Below are 5,953 nucleotides of genomic sequence, written 5' to 3' on the forward strand. Positions count from 1 at the left end.
TGTGGTTTTGAAAATGAAAACATGCAAGTAAAAGTAAAGTGCAATGGATATGTGAAACGGTAATGGATTCATTTAGTTCTCGGAGGAAGTAGCCATTCAATGTAAATTAAACAATTGTTTTCAACCAAAATATCATATATTCAAATTATGCATGCATAGCTACTCAATTGGTGCGAATTAACTAATCTCTATAAGCCCGAAAATCAATTAATCAGAATCGATCAAGCGTCCTAATTCGTAGTTGAGGCTGGAAAGTCGTGCCCTAACTACATCTACATGCTCCTAGATGCAATTGGGTTCTCAACGGCCATAAAGAACTAGAAACACATGCATTAAGATTTAGATTCAACTATGTTGATTAAGTGTCAGGAAAGTTGTGTTCAAATAATCAATTTGTTCCTTAAATCTAGATTAAACTTGCGATGCAAAGATTCATGGACAACCTAAAAAAACTCAAGCATGCTTATATAATATGTGCTACAAGGGTAAATTCAAAGCATGGATGATACAAGGATGTGTGCGAACTTGAATTTAACTAGCTAAGACATGCGTTCATGATAGGGGCATCAATTCAACACATAAAAGCAAGTCTAAATTAACAAGATTTAAGAAAAAGATAATTCTAGATTAAAGCATAAAAATTGAACTGGAAACTCATCAAAATACAAGAATGCTTAATCCAAGAACTAACTAAAAGATTACCTCATTGATTCATAGACAAACCAATGGGATACAATCCAATACAAATTCATAATCCGAAAATAAAATAAATGTAACCTAAGGACACTAAAAATTAAAGGGAATAGAAGAAGAAGAAAGCCTATGTAACGACCCGACCCCCTAGGACTTAGGTAAGGTCGTTACTAAAATAAATGCATGCAAAGAATTTAAAACGACATTTAGTTATTTGAAATAAATGCTAATTAAAACAAGAGAAGTTTAAAATACATTTATTAAATGCAACAATAATAGGGTACCCATAAATCATAAAGGTTAATAAATACATATGAAAGACAATTCTTAATAATAAGTTTCAAACATCAAAACTAAACATTAAGAGAAACATGAAAAGAACTCTAAATCTCATGATGCGGAAGCGTAAAAACTAGTCCCAGTGACATGATCACGAATTCCGCTGCGCCATCGCCGGTGCATCTCTACCCTTACTTGAAACATCAACATAAGAAAGAATGAGTATGAAATACTCAATAAGTAGTCCCACCACTGGGGTCAGGCTAGGCATCTATGTCCTCTAGATACTCGCATATGGCACATAAATACATGTAACAGATGAGAGACTGAGTTCTATCCTATTGTAGTTAAGTATGCTCACAAAACTGGTGAATCCCAAAGGAAACACAAAACTGGTGAATCCCGGAGGAAACATAAAACTGGTGAATCCCGAAGGAAACAAAAAACTGGTGAATCTCGAAGGAAACACAAAACTGGTGAATCCCCAAGGAAAAACAAACTAGTGAATCCCGAAGGAAACACAAAACTGGTGAATCCCCAAGGAAACACAAACTGGTGAATCCCGAAGGAAACACAAACTGGTGAATCCCGAAGGAAACATAAACTGGTGAATCCCGAAGGAAACACAAACTGGTGAGCATCTAACTAATCAGTGAGGATATTTACATAGTCTTAACGTGCTATGATTCAACATTGTACAGTTCTAAAACATACATAAAAATCCTTGATACCATAGCTTCATCACATACACAATTCTTAATAACATATTATACATCATCCATGTATAACTTATATCATAAATCCACAACATGCAAGTATGCCTCAACACCAGCAGATCAGACATCGATATATGAAAACACATACTCTCACATACTAACGATCAAGCACTTAGGTGTGTATGTAAACAAATCAGAATTTGTGCCAGAACATACTTTGATTCAGGTCATACTATCAATCAACATGCTAACATTTACCATAACACACACTTATCATGCTAGCATACAACTCTGGCCTGTGGGTAGTTCTAGTGGTAAGATTACTTACCTTAATCGAAGATCCACAGATAAACTCCGACAACCAAACGATGATCGCAAGTTGAAGTAACAACCCTAACATACGAATACAACCATTAAATTTCAGTCCAATAATAATTGCGATACCTCAGATTCAAAACCACAATACTCAAAAGCTTACCCAAAGAATTTGATCAACAACCACTCCAAAATCTCCTTCTAACAGATTTTAAATCCCAATGGATGACAACTTGAAATCTTAAAGATACAAGGGCTAAGTCAAAATTAATTCTAAAATCAAGATAATGCGACTAATTTAATCTTTAATCCAACTTAGTGGGCATCCAAAATCTTTCAAGAAACCCAACCACAAAAAAGATCTTACCAAAATCTAAGAGTCCGACGAAGACCCACGAAACAGAACATAGGCAGTGCGGCAATAGACGGTGGTCAAAAGTTGGAGCGACGGTGACTCACGGTGGCGCGACTTCACTTTACGAACAATGAGCGGCATCGCGCGGCACGAGGGAGGCGGTCAGCTGGATTCGGCGGTGGGTCACACGAATCAGATGACTGGACGAAGGAACGGTTCACGGCGGAAGTTTCGATGGCTGGGCTAGGTCATTCGGCTTCAGACCTTGGCTGATGGCACGACAACCCATGAACGAAGCAGCTAGACAATTGACGGCAACTTGCAGATGTGAATCTAACCGACTGGGCAAGATTGGCATGCGACGAAGAAGATCTGGACGATCGCTACTTGCTGGCGAGATTGAGCTGACCTGTGCGAACGACGGCCCACGGACGAATGATCGACGAATTGATGGCGGTCAGACGTGCGATGCCGGTTGGAGAGGAGATGGCCAGCGGCTGCTAGGGCACATAGAGAGGGTCTTCACGTTGGGGGGAGGAAGAAGAAGAAGGGAGAGAAAAGAGTTTTTTTTTCTTTTCTTTTTTAAAGAAAAAGATTATTTTAAATGAAAGAAATAAACTATAATAAAATTTTATTTTATTTTATTCCATTATATTTTATTTCAATTTTATTTTAACCTTCCTCTCATTACAAAAATATATCTAAATATATATTCTTAAAACTCTTCCCCTTTTTCTTCAAATTCCAAAATCAAAATCAAATTAATTTCCACAATATAAATTTAAATTCTTGACATTAACTTAAAATTAAATTAATGTGACATAAATCCATATCTCCCCTTTAAACAAAACTGAACTTTGAAATTAACAAAATTGTCCTTGAATTTTATGAAAATACAGAATTTGAAAAATGAAAAACTTGGGATGTTATAGCTTAAATTTGGCCTCCACGCTTTAGCTCCAAGAGTTGGCCTATACCCTCAAAATTCTAGCACATTTCGACCTAAGGCCGAGAAGAGATATTTATAGAATTCATCGTAATGTTGCAACGCTTTGAATAGCGTTACAACACTGATGCGGCAAGAGGGAAGCGTCAAACAAGCTGTCCAATGCTAGGTTGTGAGCACGCTCAGCTCTGTGTCCGTCATTCTTCACAAGAGCGTTGCAACACCGATGCTTCTACCTTTAAGCATTGGAGTAAAGTATCAGGATGCGTTGAGACCCTGGCAGTGATTCAACTTCGGAGCATCGCAACCCTGCATCCATGCCAGAAACTCGATACTCAATGCTCGACAGCTTGATACTCGATCCTCATTCACTCAATAGCATTTCCTTCATTACTTGACCTTCTTTTACTCGATGGTACTCGATGGTGCTCGATGGCTGCCTCAAACTCGATGGAACTCGATGGCATTTTGGTCTTTTCAACTCATTTGAAGCCCAGATGTTCAAATTAACCCCGTTCCTCACCAAATGATTAATTCTACCTCTTGATTGCTTGATACCTATAAAATAGGGAAATAAACACATAAAAGCCACTAACGAGCTCGAATTAAGCTAGGAATATTAGCTTTTTTTTAGAGCTAACACTCAAAGAAATTAGATGGGAATTACCACAAAAGTGTTGGGGTTGATGCCCTAAAGTTTCGGGTACTGTAGTTTGTAAACAGTTTGTACAAATGCTTGTGTTGTATAATATATGACATTTACTTTACATCTTGTTCTTTTTGCTCAGTTGTATGTTTTATTTGCTTTATCACAAACCAATAAACATAAAATCCCCGGTTATCTGTATGTAACTTAAACATGTATATGGTGACATACAAGTGGATCATGTCTTGAGTGATAACCAAAATGGTCTTTAGTATTTGGATATAGGAGGGAAACCTTATCCTGGTAATGCTACGGATGCGGCCCGCTTTGTGGAATGGTCACAAGTGTTGTTACTTGTCACAGATGGTCTGATCCTGATCATTCGTGTTGGGGACATGCAAGCGGGGGCGTCCTATACAAAGAGTTTGTATAAGACCTGACCACAAAGTATTAACGTCTCATTATATAATACCGTTCATGACAGAGACTTCACTTCACTAGGATGACCATAGGTAACATGTCCTCAATCTTGAGAGAATTGGGAACTCCTGCCATTGAGGGTGATCCTTTGATTTGTATGGGTGCGAGTGGCCAGGTCGCTGATTCAAAGCTACCATTTTGGGGATTTGTCTGATTTGAGAGATGGGAACTCAACTACACAAGATAGAATTCATTCCTTCCTCGAGGTAGGGGTAACTAGATAGATAGCTCCCTTAAGGGCTGATTCCAGGGCTTGAACGATGTGGCGCCACACACCTTCTCTTGACCTGAGAGGTGTTCACTCATAGTTGGATGTTCACACATAGTTGGACTATGTTGTATTGTTCATTAGAGGAATCAGTGGTACTTAAGGAGTGAGATGTAACTACAGGGGCAAAACGGTAAATTGGCCCAGCTGTACTTACAAGCATCTGTGAAGGGCCATTGATGCGTTATTTTATGTGATGAAATAATGGAATGAAATGCGGTGATGGAAATGCATTGAGTAAAAATTTTTCTCAGTAGAATCCAAATGTAAACCCTAATGAGTTTCCTGGCAAGTCTAGGGTCGAACTCAGGGACCAAGGAAAACGGTATGCAGTGATAATTTTCAAAAAGACTTTTCGGTAACCAATAAATCGAATAGTTATTTTGGGTTGTTGTTTGCGGTATAAAATAAATGTATGCGGCAGAGTTACGAAAAGAGTTGATAATATGAAAGATGTAGTGAATATGTGGGGAACGGGTTGAGAAGGAATTCAGCTAACACTTCCTAGGATGCGTTAATGTTATGCGATCATGCAACACACATATAATAGCGAATCATCTCTCAACGAAAATGCTACGGCATCTAGTACTAGAACACATGTGATATATGCGATGAGTCTATAGGACCTACACATAAGCTTCTATTCTTATTTATGCGATGACAACATGACACACACACAAATAAGACGACCACATAATATCATAACCTATCTCTAGGGTGCATGCGATGCATTTTGGCAAATAGAGCTTATCTCTAAGTCCCTATCTCCTGCTTATGCAGATCTAATCTTGCTCTCTTGAGTCTAGATTCTAACCTAGCTCTCTTAAGTCTTAGGTTCTTTCTTTAGACTCTCTCTCGAGTAGCTCTAAAGGGGTGTTGGGCGCAGCATAAGACAAGATAATCGCATGTGATGAAGATCCTAGGTCATGTTAGCTTAGTTCTTCTCAACCCATTTGATAAATTTAGCTACTCATGCGTGCTTTTAAGAGAGTGAACAGATGTAGAATAGCAAGTTCCATTTTATAGATAAAGAGTGGAAATACAAAAGAACAATGCAAGATGAGAATAAAGAGCCTGGTAGCAATCTCTTACGTCCCAAGGCTTTTACACTATCTTTTCTACTCTATTCAAAAGATAGTCTCGCTCTCATGAGAGTCGACCTTCTCTCTGCTTTCCATGCCTCTGGGTTCCCTCTCGAGCTGACCAGAGCGATCTTCCGGCGTCTCTTCACTTCTTTCGCTCTACCTTCTAAATA

The 5,953-nt window shown here is 38.4% G+C and overlaps 1 long non-coding RNA gene across 2 annotated transcripts; it reads right to left on the bottom strand.

Moving 5' to 3' along the window:
- Nucleotides 1-923: 923 nt before the first annotated feature.
- Nucleotides 924-2,935, bottom strand: LOC120092477 (uncharacterized). Of its 2 annotated transcripts, XR_016525228.1 has the most exons (3): nt 2,167-2,935; nt 2,017-2,081; nt 924-1,166 (listed from the first exon to the last, which is right to left on the bottom strand). It is a non-coding gene; the product is annotated as an uncharacterized LOC120092477 (long non-coding RNA). The 2 variants fall into 2 exon arrangements; XR_016525227.1 differs by lacking the exon at nt 924-1,166 and having other exon boundaries at nt 1,847-2,081; nt 2,167-2,932.
- Between the last annotated feature and the right edge of the window lie 3,018 nt (nt 2,936-5,953).

Source organism: Benincasa hispida, chromosome 12, assembly GCF_027475165.1.
Source record: "Benincasa hispida cultivar pf3 chromosome 12, pf3_genome.v1.1, whole genome shotgun sequence".
NCBI lineage: Eukaryota > Viridiplantae > Streptophyta > Magnoliopsida > Cucurbitales > Cucurbitaceae > Benincasa > Benincasa hispida.